This window comes from Quercus robur, chromosome 7 (assembly GCF_932294415.1).
Source record: "Quercus robur chromosome 7, dhQueRobu3.1, whole genome shotgun sequence".
Taxonomy (NCBI): Eukaryota; Viridiplantae; Streptophyta; class Magnoliopsida; order Fagales; family Fagaceae; genus Quercus; species Quercus robur.
The window spans coordinates 25958796-25973798 of record NC_065540.1 but is presented as its reverse complement, the minus strand read 5'-3'; positions in this window follow the sequence as shown (position 1 = coordinate 25973798).

Here is a 15003-nt window from a genome sequence, read left to right as displayed (position 1 = left end):
GCTGCTGAGATGCTCCAAGGTAAGTAAGGTAAGTCATGCATTCACATTAGCGTGGATGTTGTTTGTTTAATCCTCCTTTGAGATATGAAGTTAATACCTTGTTCATAAAATGATTTGCTTGCTTTTGATGATATGCTTGCTATCACGCTTTAGATGAATGCTAGGGTTTCTTTGTATGTTTCGCTCTCTTTTGTTTGGTGGATAGATGAGTTTTTTTGTTTGGGATGAAAGATGTCATGTTGTCTGCTAGATGCATGTTAGTGTGTGTGTGTAAGTCTAAGATATAAGTGTTAAGTTAATTTTTAATAGGGTTAAGGTATAAGATACAATAATGGGAGGCCAAACTTAGGGTTAGGCGATCTTGGGTGCCTAACACCTTCCCAAGAGCGTACCTAAACTCCAAACCCATATCTCTGGTAGTGACAGGCCAAAAATGTATTGACTCCTTGTGATGAATTAATTGATTAATTAGCCAAGTTTAATAAGTAATCAAATTAACATGCAAACGTGTGGTAGCACAAACAAATCACCAATTAAACTAAGTATGCAGTGGAAAATAAATAGATACAGTGATTTGTTTATGAATGGGGAAAACCAACACGGCAAAAACCCCCACCGGGTGATTTTAAGGTCACCACTCCCGAGAATTCACTATTATCACAACAAGCAGTTACAAGTAAAGGAATCCTAGTACCTTATACCAACCTACAGTTGAACCCTTACCCCAACACCCAATTGGACTTGTTCTGTAGTGACAATCTCTCATTTTTAATGCACGGCTCCCAGTACGTGACTAACCAATTGCGCGGATCCCAGTACACGACTTCAATCACCAACTAGAGAAGGTTGTTGGCTGTAAAGTTCTTCAGTCCATCCAAACGATGAAGATTATGAAGATGCTTGGTCACAGAATCCAACGGTGCACAAACACAGCAACTTCTTCACAAGAAAGATGAACTAGGGAAAATTCTATCTCCGATCACAATTTGCTTGAACAAACTTTGCTCAACACTTGTGCAACTTGTGTCCACTTTGACAGCCCTTAAAATAATCTTTTTATATGTCTAGGGTTGTGAGAAAATAAAGCTCAAACATACAATTACGGATCGGAGTCAAAACAGAACTGAAATTCTATTTTTCATAAACCTTGATAGATGCCTATCTGTCGAGCTGCTGTTAAGTTACGGGCTTCAACAGCTCTACAGGTCTCGATAGATAGCTAGCTGTCGAGTTTTAATGAGTAGCACTTTTCACACTTGAATCTTGGATAGACTTGCATGGTTTTAACACTTGAACATGAAACCTTGTTTCTTGAAATATTAAACACATCCTAGATCTACCCAATTACAAGTAAAGTGTATTTTGTCAAAGGATTAGCCAATTACATAAAGTAGTGACATATGTTCCTAACAAGTGAATCATATATGTCCTAACAGGTAGTAAGATTAAAAGGTCCTTCCTCGAAGGGACGTTATATATATGGTTCCTAGACCATTGCAAAAACTAGGCAACGATTCCAAAACAACCCCTTGTGTCCACAAGGCCCATTCTTGTTTTGTCTAGGGGCATTAAGCCCATTCTTGTGTCGTCTTAGGCCTTAGGTCCATTCGTGTTTTCTCTTTGGCTTGTCTTAGGCCTTAGGCCCATCCTTCTTTTGTTTAGGGGCATTAAGCCCAACTTTGTTGTGTCTTAGGGCCTTAGGCCCATCCTTGTTTATGTTTTGGAGCCTTAAGCCTATGTTGTGTCATCTAGGGTTTTTACCTTATCTCATCCTTTGTCTTAGGCCCTAGGTCCACTCTTGTTTGTCTAGGGGCATTACGCCCATGTCTTGTCAAGGTTTGTCATCTTTTGGTGTTTTCATTATTGTGTCTTCAAGTTTCATTGTTTTGGGTGTTGTCTAAACTTATGGTCTTATTCTAAGGGCATGGTTAAGTGGGAATTGAATGTAAAATTTATTATTGGTGATCTTCATGAAATGTTTCTCATAAGGATAAGTCTTTTGTAGGTGACCCATCATTGCTCCTAAAAAGAATCTTGCACCAATTCTGTTAGGACATATGTGTTTCACACGTTAGGAACATATATCACTATTTTATGTAATTGGCTAATCCTTTGACAAAACACACTTTACTTGTAATTAGGTAGATCTAGAATGTGTTTAATGCTACAAGAAATAAGGTTTCATGTTAAAGTGTTAAAGCCATGCAAGTCTATCCAAGATTCAATTGTGAAAAGTGATGTTCATTAAAACTCGACAGCTAGCATCTATCGAGCCTTGAAGAGCTATTCCAACCCATGGCTCGATAGTAGCTCGACAAATAGGATATCTGTCAAGGTTTATGAAACTCAAATTTTCAAGTTTGTTTTTCATCAAATCTTTGAATGTATGTTTAGGCTTTATTTTCTGACAACCCTAAACATCTATAAGGATTATTTTAAGGGCCGTAAAAGATGACGCACAATTGCACAAGAGCGAATTTCACAAGAGTGAAGAAGTGTGACTGAAAACCTAGTTTTCCCTAGTTCTTGAAGAAGCTACTGTGTTTGTACACCATAGGGTTTTGTGACCAAGAAACTTCATGATCTAAAGAACTTTGCAGCCAACAACCTTCTCTAGTTGGTGATTGAAGTCATGTACTGGGACCTGGGCAATTGGTTAGTCACATACTGGGAGTCGTGCATTGAAAAGAGAGATTGTCACCACAGAACAAGTCCAATTGGGTATTAGGGTAATGGTTCAACTGTAGGTTGGTATAAGGTACTGGGATTCCTTTACTTGTAACCGCTTGTTTTGATAATAGTGGATTCTTGGGAGCGGTGACCTTAAAATCACCCATTGAGGTTTTTGTCATGTAGGTTTCCCCATTCGTAAACAAATCACCATGTCAATTTAATTTCCGCTGCATAATTTAGTTAATTGGTGATTTGTTTGTGCTACCACATACTTTGCATGTTAATTTGATTAATTAATAAATTTGGCTACTTAATCAATTAATTTATCACAAGGGGTCAATATGTTTTTGGCCAATCAAGTGGTATCAGAGCAGGCACACTCTGAGTAGGGTTAATCTTTGCTGTGTGATCCATTAACCCGTGTTTGTCATGGATAGAGGACAGTCACTTATTATACCTCATTTATTTGATGGCACTAACTATGCATACTGGAAAGTACGCATAAGAGCTTTCTTGCAGACATTAGACGAAAAAGTGTGGCAAGCTATGGAGATAGGTTGTACCAAGCCTACAAAAACGTTGGCCTATTTGGATGATGCTAAGATCAAGGCAGAAAAGTTCAATAGCAGGGCATTGAATGCTCTATTTAGTGTAGACATGAATGAGGAGTTCAAGAAGATATCCTCCACTAAAACTGCAAAGGAAGCATGGACTATCCTCTAAACAACCTATAAGGGAACCAAAGCTATCAAAGTTTCAAAGATTCAGAGGCTCACTACTAGCTTTGAAGAGATCAAGATGAAAGAGGATAAGTCATTCGATGAGTTCTATGCCAAGCTCAAGGACATAGTGAACTCAGCTTTTAATCTTGGGGAAACCATTCTTGAACCCAAGATTGTGAGAAAGGTACTCAAATCTCTACTTGAGAGATTCCATGCCAAAATAACTACTATTGAGGAATCAAAGGACATCGACAAAATTCCTTAGATTGAGCTGGTTGGAAATCTGCAGACCTATGAGTTAGGTTTAATAAGGATCGAGAAATCAAGCAAAGAGTAAGAGCATGGGACTGAAGGCCAAGAGCAATGACACAAATGAGTCTTCAAACGATGAAGATTCTAAGATGAAGTCCTACATCACCAGGCAATTCAAGAAATTCATGAAGAATGCAAATGGGAAGTGTTAGGACATATGTGATTCAATTGTTAGGAACATATGTCACTATTTTATGTAATTGTCTAATCCTTTGACAAAATGCACTTTACTTGTATTTGGGTAGATCTAGGATGTGTTTAATACTTCAAGCAACTTTGTTTCAAGATCAAGTGTTGAAACCATGGAAGTCTGTCCAAGATTCAAGTTGAAAAGTGCAAGTTTATTAAAGCTCGACAGCTAGTATCTACGAGCTTGAAGAGCTGTTCCAGCCCCATGGCTAAATAGCTGCTCGACAGATGGTTATCTGTTGAGGTTTATGAAAAACAGATTTTCAGTTCTGTTTTGACTCTAATCCGTGATTATGTATTTGGACTTTCTTTTCTCACAACCCTAGACATATAAAAGGATTATTTTAAGGGCCGTCAAAGGGACACAAGTTGCACAAGTGTTGAGCAAAGTTTGTTCAAGAAAATTGTGATCGGAGAGAGAATTTTCCCTAGTTCATCAATCTTGTGTAGAAGTTGCTGTGTTTGTGCACCGTAGGGTTTTGTGACCAAGCATCTTCTCGATCTTCATCGTGGATAAACTGAAGAACTTTGCAGCCAACAACCTTCTCTAGTTGGAGATTGAAGTCATGTACTAGGATCCACGCAATTAGTTAGTCACGTACTGGGAACCATGTATTACTAGGAGAGATTGTCACTACAGAACAAGTCCAATTAGGTATTGGGGTAAGGGTTCAATTGTAGGTTGGTATAAAGTATTGGGATTCCTTTACTTGTAACTCCTTGTTGTGATAATGGTGGATTCTCGGGAGTAGTGATCTTAAAATCACCCGATAGAGTTTTTGCCGTGTTGGTTTTCCCGATTCGTAAACAAATCACTGTGTCAATTTATTTTCCGCTGCATACTTAGTTTAATTGGTGATTTGTTTGTGCTAACACGCGTTTACATGTTAATTTGATTAATTAACAAACTTGGCTAATAACCACAACAAACAAATGAACATATGAGAGAAGTCATAAATCACTTAACTCATATTCACCTATTGAATATAATAAAATCTATCCTAACACAAACTCTTGAAAAACTTTACAAGAAGAGAGTTTATGGCAAGTAGACTTTGACAACCTATATTTCTGAAACACTTTAAACAAAACTCATCAAGGCATCTTTGTGTGAAACATAAATAATAGATTGCATACAAGTAATAAGAACCATGTTTATAAAGAAAGAAAAGAAAAAACACTTGCAAGGGTAGGTGAAAGAAACATACATCAACATATAAAGAAGATAAGTACAATGTATATCAATAATGGTCACAAGACCCATGTACAAGAATAAATGTATCTAAAGTAGAGAAAAGAAAAAGAAAAGATACAAGTAATCCTCACTACACCCCTCAGATATCGACACTCCCCCTAACAAAATGGTCCTTTACTAACCCTCCCCCTAAGAATGACTACTCTCATATCCAAAACTACTCCCTCTTTTTGTCATGAGTGACAAAAGGTAAAAGTGTCAAGTAGACATCTCATCGATAAAGCTAGCATCTCCATCATCATCATCATCATCATCAGAAGCATCATCGTCATCACCATCATCATCATCATCCTCAGCCTTAAAATCAGAAGTCATTAGAGGAGGTGGAGGAAAAGCCTCAGGATCAAAGCCACCCATGATTGCCTGCCGCCATGCAATACGGCCGACACGAACGTTCACCTGATAGAACTCTGTAGAAAGTGTATCAAGGTGAGCATCCATGCACTGAAACTAGGCCATGATGTCTCCTAGAGTCACATCGCTCGTAGAAGAAGAGGGAGTGGATGTGGATGGCGCAGATCGAGATGGAGCCAAACGAGAAGGAGCTGCTGACCCAGACTGCCTCAACCTAAACTGCGCCTCGCTACATTTAACGGTAGCGTACTCTATGGCACACATATAAGAAAAATGGTCGGACGCTGGAAAGGGAACAAAAAATTGGCATAAGATCCTCATGATAACCGAAGGAAAGATGAGCTTATCACGGGACGCCAAATCCCTATAAACATCTAGAATAGACAGAATAAAGTGAGAAGGAAAATCTATAGTAAAATGCTTAAGAAGGGACAACAAAAATCGAGCACAAGGCTCTGTGATAAAGTTATAGTGAGAAAGAGGGTGAAGAACAAAAGTCATAACCATGTTCAAAAACCGAGGACTTTTTGCAAAGTCCGAACAATACGTGAACTGACGCTCACACCAATCAGAAAGGCACTCACAAAAAGCAAATTTGAGCTCATCTTTGAACACAGTCCTCAAACACTTACTACCAGGGTAGTCAGGAAACTCTACCCTTAGGACACGGAGCACATCGGAGACCCACTCCAGTGTGACAACAATGCGCGTACCTCAAACGCAAGTGTGAAAGAAAAGTACTGAAAAATCAAATTCATGCATGTTGGAGTAAAACTCCTAGATCAGCACAGATGGACATGTGACTAGGACAACACACAGTGACTCCCAACCTCGAATATGAATGACATCGGGTAGGTCAGTGTCGGTGAAGTCCGCCAAAATGACTCGGCATTCAAAATGAATGCCTCGTCAAGAAAATTTCTCTAAGAAGGCCTTATGGGCATCCTCATCACGGAACCGAATATGTGAAGGAGTAGGATCAGAGGAAGTGGATGCCCCAGAACAAAGAAGGTTCCGAGACGGAGCACACTTTCGTTTAGGTGCCATAGACACAACTAACGTAAATGAAAAGAGAAGGAGAGAAAGAGAGAGAGATAATCAGAAAAGTCCCAACACTTTTCAAATATAACAAGTATATTGAAAAGAGAGTATGTATATATGGGAAATGCATGAACATGTAACATGCAATATAAAAGGCATCATGGGCTCAGCCCAATCCAATCCTACCAGCACACAATCAATTTGCACACATCTAAATGCAAGATAATACTATTATAATGATTATATGATGCAATGTATGAGATTTTAAACTCATTTAAGCAAAAACCCATCCCAAAATTTCAACAAAAACTCATCAATTTTGAAAAACCCCAAAATTTTTCAAAAACCCCAAAATCTATGTTTTAAAACATGAAATGCATGTAAAGAAAAGATTTGAGAAAGCTTGAAAACGCTTGAGTGAAGTTTAGAGTGAGTGAGAGAGTTTTAGGAGGTGAAAAGATAAGTCTGTCGAGAGAGAGATCGAGAAAAATGAGAGGGAAATCGCAATTCGCGCTTAAATAGGAACCCAGTAAATCTCAACAGATAGAGGTGTCGAGACATGTCGAGCAAAAAGGCATCGACAGATGCAGCTGTCAAGGATCTGTCGAGGGATAATTCAACAAAAGGCTAAAAAGAAGCTTGATCAATCCACTAGCTGTCAAGAAGCTATCAAGGATCCAGAAGAAATCTCAATCAATCCACCTAGCTGTTGAGAAGCTATCGAGATTGCGATAAGAGGAAGTTGAAAAGCTCAATAGATAGTCAAGTGTCGAGGAGGTGTCGAGAAGTTGTTGAGATTACTTAAAAACAGTTTTTCAAGAAGGAAAAAACACAAATATGAATGCAATCAAGCATGCAACTCAACGAATGATCCAATCAACATTTTAAGTTCTCAAAATCATCTCTCAACAACAATTTAAAGCACATAGATCCAAAAACACACACACACACACACACATACACACACACACTAAACAAATCTAACCAATTTTATATTTCAAAAATGAGTCAAGATAGTTTAGTGAGCATACATTAACACATGTAAAGCTTGTGATAGCCAAATCACATTGTACCTGCACATGTATCAAAAGTAGCAAAGAATATTGCATGTTATGTGTGAAAAACATCGCAAGATTGCATAAATGTATACATGTTATGACGATTTGAGATATGAGAAAATCACTTTAACTCACACACAATCATAACTGTTTGATGGGGACTATCACCTTCGAGGTACATCCTATGACTCCCACATCTCCTAGAATACATGCTTGCAATCATATTTAAAGCATTTTGATCTTTTTGCTTTTTATTTTTCTTTGCGTATTTTTCATTTTAAGCAAATCATGCATGGGCATATAATAGATGGAGAAGAAATACCCAATTATGTTAAGCATTTGACATTCCAATTTTGCTAAGCCTAAGCACACAAATGTCATTGACATTGCACTTTTGCTATGCCGAAGCATACAGATGTCATTTCATGATTAGCGGGCAATAGTGGTGAGGTGGTTATTTATGTCTTTCTCTTAGGATTTTCTAGTCCTTCCTGTCAAAAAGAGTGATACGAGTGTTATGTACAAGAGATCACTTAACCTTACTCATCACAAACACAAACCACAACGCTCACTTGCTTAGTTGTGCATAGAGATCCTCATTTAAGCTACAAAAGATACAAATTTTATAAAACTTTGTTTCAATAGCCATCCAAAGTACACAAGTACCAATGTACACAAAACACACACTATTTTTGTATATTTATGATTTTTCAATATTTTTTATTTTTATATCAAAAAAATAAATAAATAAAACTGAAAACAAACAAAAACATGTTAAACAGAGCAAAGCATAAAAACTAGATGCAAATGCATGATGAAGAAGGAGGAGAGAAAGAGATCAATCCATGGAGATAACACCAATGTTTTGATGAAGGAATTCAAAACGTTTGCTGTCAAGAGGTTTGGTGAACAAGTCAGCCTTCTTATCATCGGTGTGAATAAACTCAAGAGTGAGAATACCATCTTTGACAAGCTCCCTAATGAAGTGATGTCGAATCTCTATGTTTGGTTCGAGAATGTTGAACCGGATTCTTAGAGATGTTGATGGCACTGGTATTGTCATAATAGATTGTGAGATGCTCTTGACAAATACCATAATCATGGAAGAGTTTTTACATCCATAGGAGTTAGGTGCAATAGCTACCAGCAGCAATGTACTCAACTTCTACAGTGGATAAAGAGATGGAATTCTGCTTTTTGCTCATCCAGGAAACAAGATTGTTACCCACATAAAAACAACCCCTTGATGTACTCTTTCTATCATCAGCATTCCCAGCCCAATCAGCATCAGAATACCTAGTTAAGACATCATTTATGTCCTTGTTGTACCACACACCAAACTCAGCAGAGGTTTTGACATACTTTATAATTTGTTTTAAAGCAGTCATATGAGATTCTTTGGGATTAGCCTAATATCTAGCACACACTCCAACACTGTAACTAATGTCAGGTCTACTAGCAGTAAGGTAAAGAAGACTACCTATCATGCTTCTATATAGAGATGAATCTACACTTTTGTCTAACAAGTCCACAGTGAGTTTAACATTTGGGCTTATAAGGGTTCTAACAGAACTAGCAGATTCCAAACCAAACTTTTTCACAAGATTCTTAGCATATTTAGATTGAGATAGGAATATACCTAAATCTTGTTGACGAATCTGCAATCCAAGGAAGTGAGTCAGCTCTCCAGTCATGCTCATCTCGAACTCGACTTGCATGAGCTTTGAGAAGCCATGAGCAAGTTCATCCTTAGTCAAACCAAAGATGATATCATCAACATAGACTTGAGCAACTATCAACTCGCCATTTTCCTTTTTGATGAAGAGAGTTTGATCAGCTTTTCCTCTTGTGAACCCATATCACACCAGGTATTGTGTGAGCTAATCATACCAAGATCTACGGGCTTGCTTTAAGCCATAAAGTGCCTTCTAGAGATACAACACATGATCTGGAAAGTGTGGATCAATGAATCCTTTTGGTTAAGGCATATAGACATCTTCTTTAAGTAGCCCATTCAAGAAAGCAGTCTTTACATCCATTTGATAAAGTTTGAACTTCAAATAACATGCTAGGGCAAGGAGAATTCTAATGGACTCCATACGGGCAACTGGGGCAAATGTTTCATCATAGTCTACTCCTTCCATTTGTGAGTAACCTTGAGCTACAAGCCGAGCCTTGTTGTGAATCACATTGCCCTCCTCATCAGTCTTATTGCGGAATATCCACTTTGTGCAGATCGTTAGGACATATGTGATTCACTTGTTAGGAACATATGTCACTATTTTATGTAATTGGCTAATCCTTTGACAAAACGCACTTTACTTGTAATTAGGTAGATTTAGGTGTTTTTAATACTTCAAGAAACTGTGTTTTAAGATCAAGTGTTGAAGTCATCAAGTCTGTCCAAGAATTAAGTGAGAAAGTACTGAATTTTAAACTCGATAGCTACTCGACACCTCTCGACACCTGGCTTATCTGTTAAGATCTTCAGTTACTTCTTATCATAATCTCAACACCTCTCGATAGCTAGGTCGATTGATCGAGCAAATTTCTGTCCCCTCGACACCTCCTCGATCGATTAAGAATTACAAAATTCAGATTTCTAGATCTGATTTTCGGCCCATGCCAACATGTATGTGCAGGGTTTCTTTTCTCACAACCCTAGACATATATAAGGCTTATTTTAGACGTTGTCACATAAGAGAATACAAGGAGAACATATGCAAAAGGTGATCGATGCCTTATTCTCTCTTGTAAGGTTGAATTTATTCAACCATCTTATTGGCTTTATTCCGTGCCAAATTTGCTTGTAATTCAGCATTTAGTAACCCTGTATTTAGGTGGGTTTGTTGTAAGGGTAGTGAGTGAGATAGAGTGAAGATTGCTCAAGAGTGTGCAAGAAAACAGAGACTCGCAGCTGGGACTCGCTAGTGACTCGCGGTTGCAAGCCACCAGAAGTAGCACACGTGCCAAGCATGCTGGAAGATGAACAGTCATGCTAGCTAGAGCACAACAGGACAACTGGCCATACGGTTAACTCGCGACTGGATCTCGCGACTTAGTCAAGCCGCGAGATCAAGCCGCAAGCCACCCCTGTTTTGTAAAACCTGACGCTTCACATTCCTCTCCCACTCTAGTATAAATACCCCTTTTACCCACGATTGAAAGAGCGCTTCCAGAGAGAATTTTGAGAGAGAAACCCTAAAAAAAAACAAGATTGTTTCACCCACAATCTATACCTTAGAGTCTCTTCAAATTCCCCTACTCTCTTCCTCTCCATTGTAAAATCCTTGAGAGGCATTATACCAAACCTGGTTCTCACCATCATCTTCACTGTGAGACAGTTGTTTGGATTTCTGGGAAGCAGTTAGGAAGGAACCAATCTTCATTGGTTGATGCTACGGTCTAGTAGTGAAATCCGGGAAGCTAGAAAAGAAAAAGGTTCGGCGCAACCTCGTTGGAGCAAGAAGCTTGGAGGGCTTAGGTGCACTGGGTAGATTAGGCTTGGAGGGTCTATTGCTGTCCTTGTATCCCAACTGTATTTTCTAGTGGATTGATTACCGCTTGGAGGGCGGCGGAGAGGTTTTTCGCCGAGGACTTCGGTTTCCTCTTCGATAACACATCGCGTGCTGTCTTTGTGTTTGCATCTTCCTTCCTCTCTATCTTTGCCTTTATATTCTCTGCTGTGGTTTTATTTTGTTATGGCTTAGATAGTCTTTAACCAATTTCGTATTATAGCATGTGTTAAGTTTCCGCACACTAGTTGTTTGACATATTGCTTGTTTTGGTTAAGTTACAATTTGGGGGTCTAAACGTTCAAAGGTGTTTTGTACACGTTTTTTGAACTTTCATTTGGTATCAAAGCGGGTATACTGCTATTGGTTTCATTACCATTGTGTGATCCTTGACTCCCTTTTGAGATGGATAGGTCTCAATCCCTAAATGCACCTCCATATTTTGATGGTAGTAATTATGCTTTTTGGAAGGTTCGCATGAGAGCTTTTCTGTGTTCTATTGATGAATCCGTTTGGGATGCTGTTGAGATTGGTTGGACCAAACCTGAGGCAACCAAATCCACATGGGATAAGGCAGCACTTGCTGCATCTAATGCTAACAGTAAAGCACTCAATGCTATTTTCTGTGGTGTCTCCAAATGAATTTCACAGGATTTCTCACATTACCATTGCCAAAGAAGCATGGGAAATTCTGGAAACCACTTATGAAGGCACGAAGAAAGTGAAAGACACCAAGTTACAAATGCTGACCACTCGGTTTGAGGAGCTCAAAATGAGTGAGGATGAGTCTTTTGACTCTTTCTATGGAAAGCTAAATGAGGTGGTTGTCAGTAAGTTCAACTTGGGGGAGAAAACGGAGGACTCAAAGATTGTAAGGAAGATCCTTCGATCATTGCCGGAAAGTTTTCGTGCTAAAGTGACAGCAATTGAAGAGAGCAAGGATCTTGATGACATCAAAGTACAGGAGCTGGTTGGTTCTCTGCAGACTTATGAGATGTCACTGCCCAATCAACGGAAGAGTAAATCCCTTGCTCTTAAGACCATTAATGAGAAGGTGGAAGATCAAGACTCATCGGGAGAAGATGTGGTTGACAAAGATGTAGCCTACCTTGTCAAAAATTTCAAAAAGTTTTTGAAATTCAAAAATAATGGCAAATTTGATGATAAAAGAAAATTCCAAAGTTCTGGAAGGGAGAAGAGGGATTTCAAAAAGAAAGATGGAAAAGAATCCCAATCCACACAAGGTGTCACTTGTTTCGAATGTAACGGGCATGGACACTTTAAGAAGGAGTGTCCGAATTATTTGAAATCAAAAGGTAAAGTGTATGCCACGACCTTGAGTGACTCGGATTCGTCTGACTCAGAATCTGAAGAGAGTTGTGATGGAGAGGGGAACTATTCAGCGTTTATGACTATTGCTCATGTTGAGTCTTCAAATGAGTTAAATCTGCTTGTACGAGACCTTGGAGAACATAGTGATGATGAATCACTAGGAATTGTTGAAGAATCAGATGCTGAAGAAGATGAAAGCACAGCAAATCTTCAAGAGAATTATAACTCACTCTTGGAGAAGTCGGGTGAGTACACAAGGGTGGCCAAGGCTGCTGTGAGAAAAATGAAGAAGGCTGAGGAGGACTACAAAAGTCTCCTAATTCGATATAGGGAGGCCAAATGTGAGATAGAAACACTAAATGGTGAGTTGTCTGAAGCTTACACAAAAGTGAGATTTCTTGAGAATGAGGTTGTGCAAGCGAACGCTAAAATAGAGAGGGTCACCACCAAGAAGCTAGATGATGTAATATCATCTCAAAAGAGCTTTTCAGAAAAATCCGGATTGGGATATACCGAAGGAAGTAGTTCATCTGGAAATGTCACTAAAGAAGTGAAGTTTGTAAAGGCCAAAGATCCAGTTGTAACTGACCTTACTGGTGAGAAGCTCGAGGTGGAGGAGAAGAAGAATATGGTGAACCAACGGATGCTGAATCCCCGTAATCAGTCTGTGGGCAGGTCTGAATCTCGTGCCAAGTCACGTCCACGACCACAAAGAGGTCCTAGAGGAACTTATGTGTGCCATTATTGCGGACTTCAAGGGCATACTCGACCAAATTGCCAAAAGCTGAGAGTAAAGAACAGTGCAACTCCTCAAAGGTCAGGAGGATCCAGAAATAATAGGAGAATTTGGGCAGGTGATCAATCTAGAGATCAAAATGGAGATCCCGGAATGATGAACGTGATGAAGATGATTGGTGCATTCACCAACTGCTTGGAAAGCTTCTCACGAAGGTTTGAAAGCCCTAACTCCCGTACCCAATCCTATAAGGAAATCACCCCAAACGCAAGTGACGTGTGGGTGAAAAAGGGTACTCATGCATAAGCATTACAACATGTCCATGCATTAATACTTCCTATGCTTTGCGACAATGTTTGTTTGGTTTGCTTGTTGTTTTTGTTGTTGGTTGTTTGCTTGTCTACTTGTGAATATTTTTTTTAATTTTGTTTTATCAATCTTTTTGTTTCTTGTGTCAAAAATCCAAAAATCACATAAAAATTAGAAAATCAAAAAGCTTGATTAACTTTGTTGAGTCTTGTCTCAAAACTTGTTTTGCCTTGTACCTTTGTGCTAATGGCTTTGTGCATTTTCGAGCATTGCTTGTTTTCATGCACTTATATCACTGTGGGAAAAATCTTGAAATCTATGTGATTGTTGTAAATAGATCTTCAAACTTGTCATAAATGATTAGTGAATGGTTATGTTGATCTTGAGACATGCATAGACTTGTGTCTATATATCTTCCCACTCTTTATTTTTGTTTTGCTATAAAGAGCTCACCAAATGTAAATCTCCAAATGAAAAGAGATATTGAGCTGCAAAAGCCTGTCGTACATTCTAGTATTTGACTAGGAAAAAGGGTAAGCGACCTTATATTAAAGTGAATGTTTATTCAAAAAGGCCAAAGGCCTGTTCTTTAAAGTGAAATGTCATATATCACTCTCACAATGAGAGATGATTGCCTCAAAAGATCAAAAAGATCAAATGTTATAATTGAAAGTGGAGTCAAATGATAAGCTCCAAGTTATGTTATCAAGTTGTGTGGGAGGTCATATATACATATTTCTATAATTGAGATGGGTCACATGATCTAGTGCTAATTGTGTATGTCTTGGTTGAATTGATCATTGAAGCTTCACATTAGACAAAGGACTATCTCATTGTTGATATCCACACACAACACACAAGTTTATGTTCAATAAATGTCATATTCATTTGTGTGATTGTACTTGATGAAATTTGTTTTCACATGCTTAATCTTTGTTAATTCAAGCACAAAAATATTTTTGAGTGTTTTAGGTGTTTTTGGAAAGTATTTTGGTTAAAAAATCTGAAAATTTCAAAAATCCAGTTTTGCCCTGTTTTGGCGACTCAGTCGCGGGTATGTCAAGTCGCGAGCCTCAGTCGCATCTTCGCTGGTCATTTTTGGCGACTTGTTCGCGAGTGGAAGGTCCAGTCGCGAGGCTCACTCAGAGATTTTCGCGGCTCAGCTCGCGACTTACTCGCGGGTAGACCTTCCAGTCGCGAAAAACACTTAGAAAAATTTTTCAATTTTTTGTTCTTGAGTGCTTTGGCGGCTTGAGCTGGCGACTGTGTGGCGACTTAATCAAGTCACTAAAAACGCGTGTTTTGTAGAAACATGAGCAATTTTTAAATCTTTTTCAGTTTTCCCTCGAACTTTTGTAACTGTTCATCTTCTCTCTAAACTATCTCCTTTCCAAACACTCCGTGCTCCCATTTCCAATCTCCATTGTCGCATTCTTGTAGCTCAAAATCTTCAAGTCACAGGTATGGGTTTTCAGTTTTGCACTCTTCTCTACTTGATTTTGTGCTT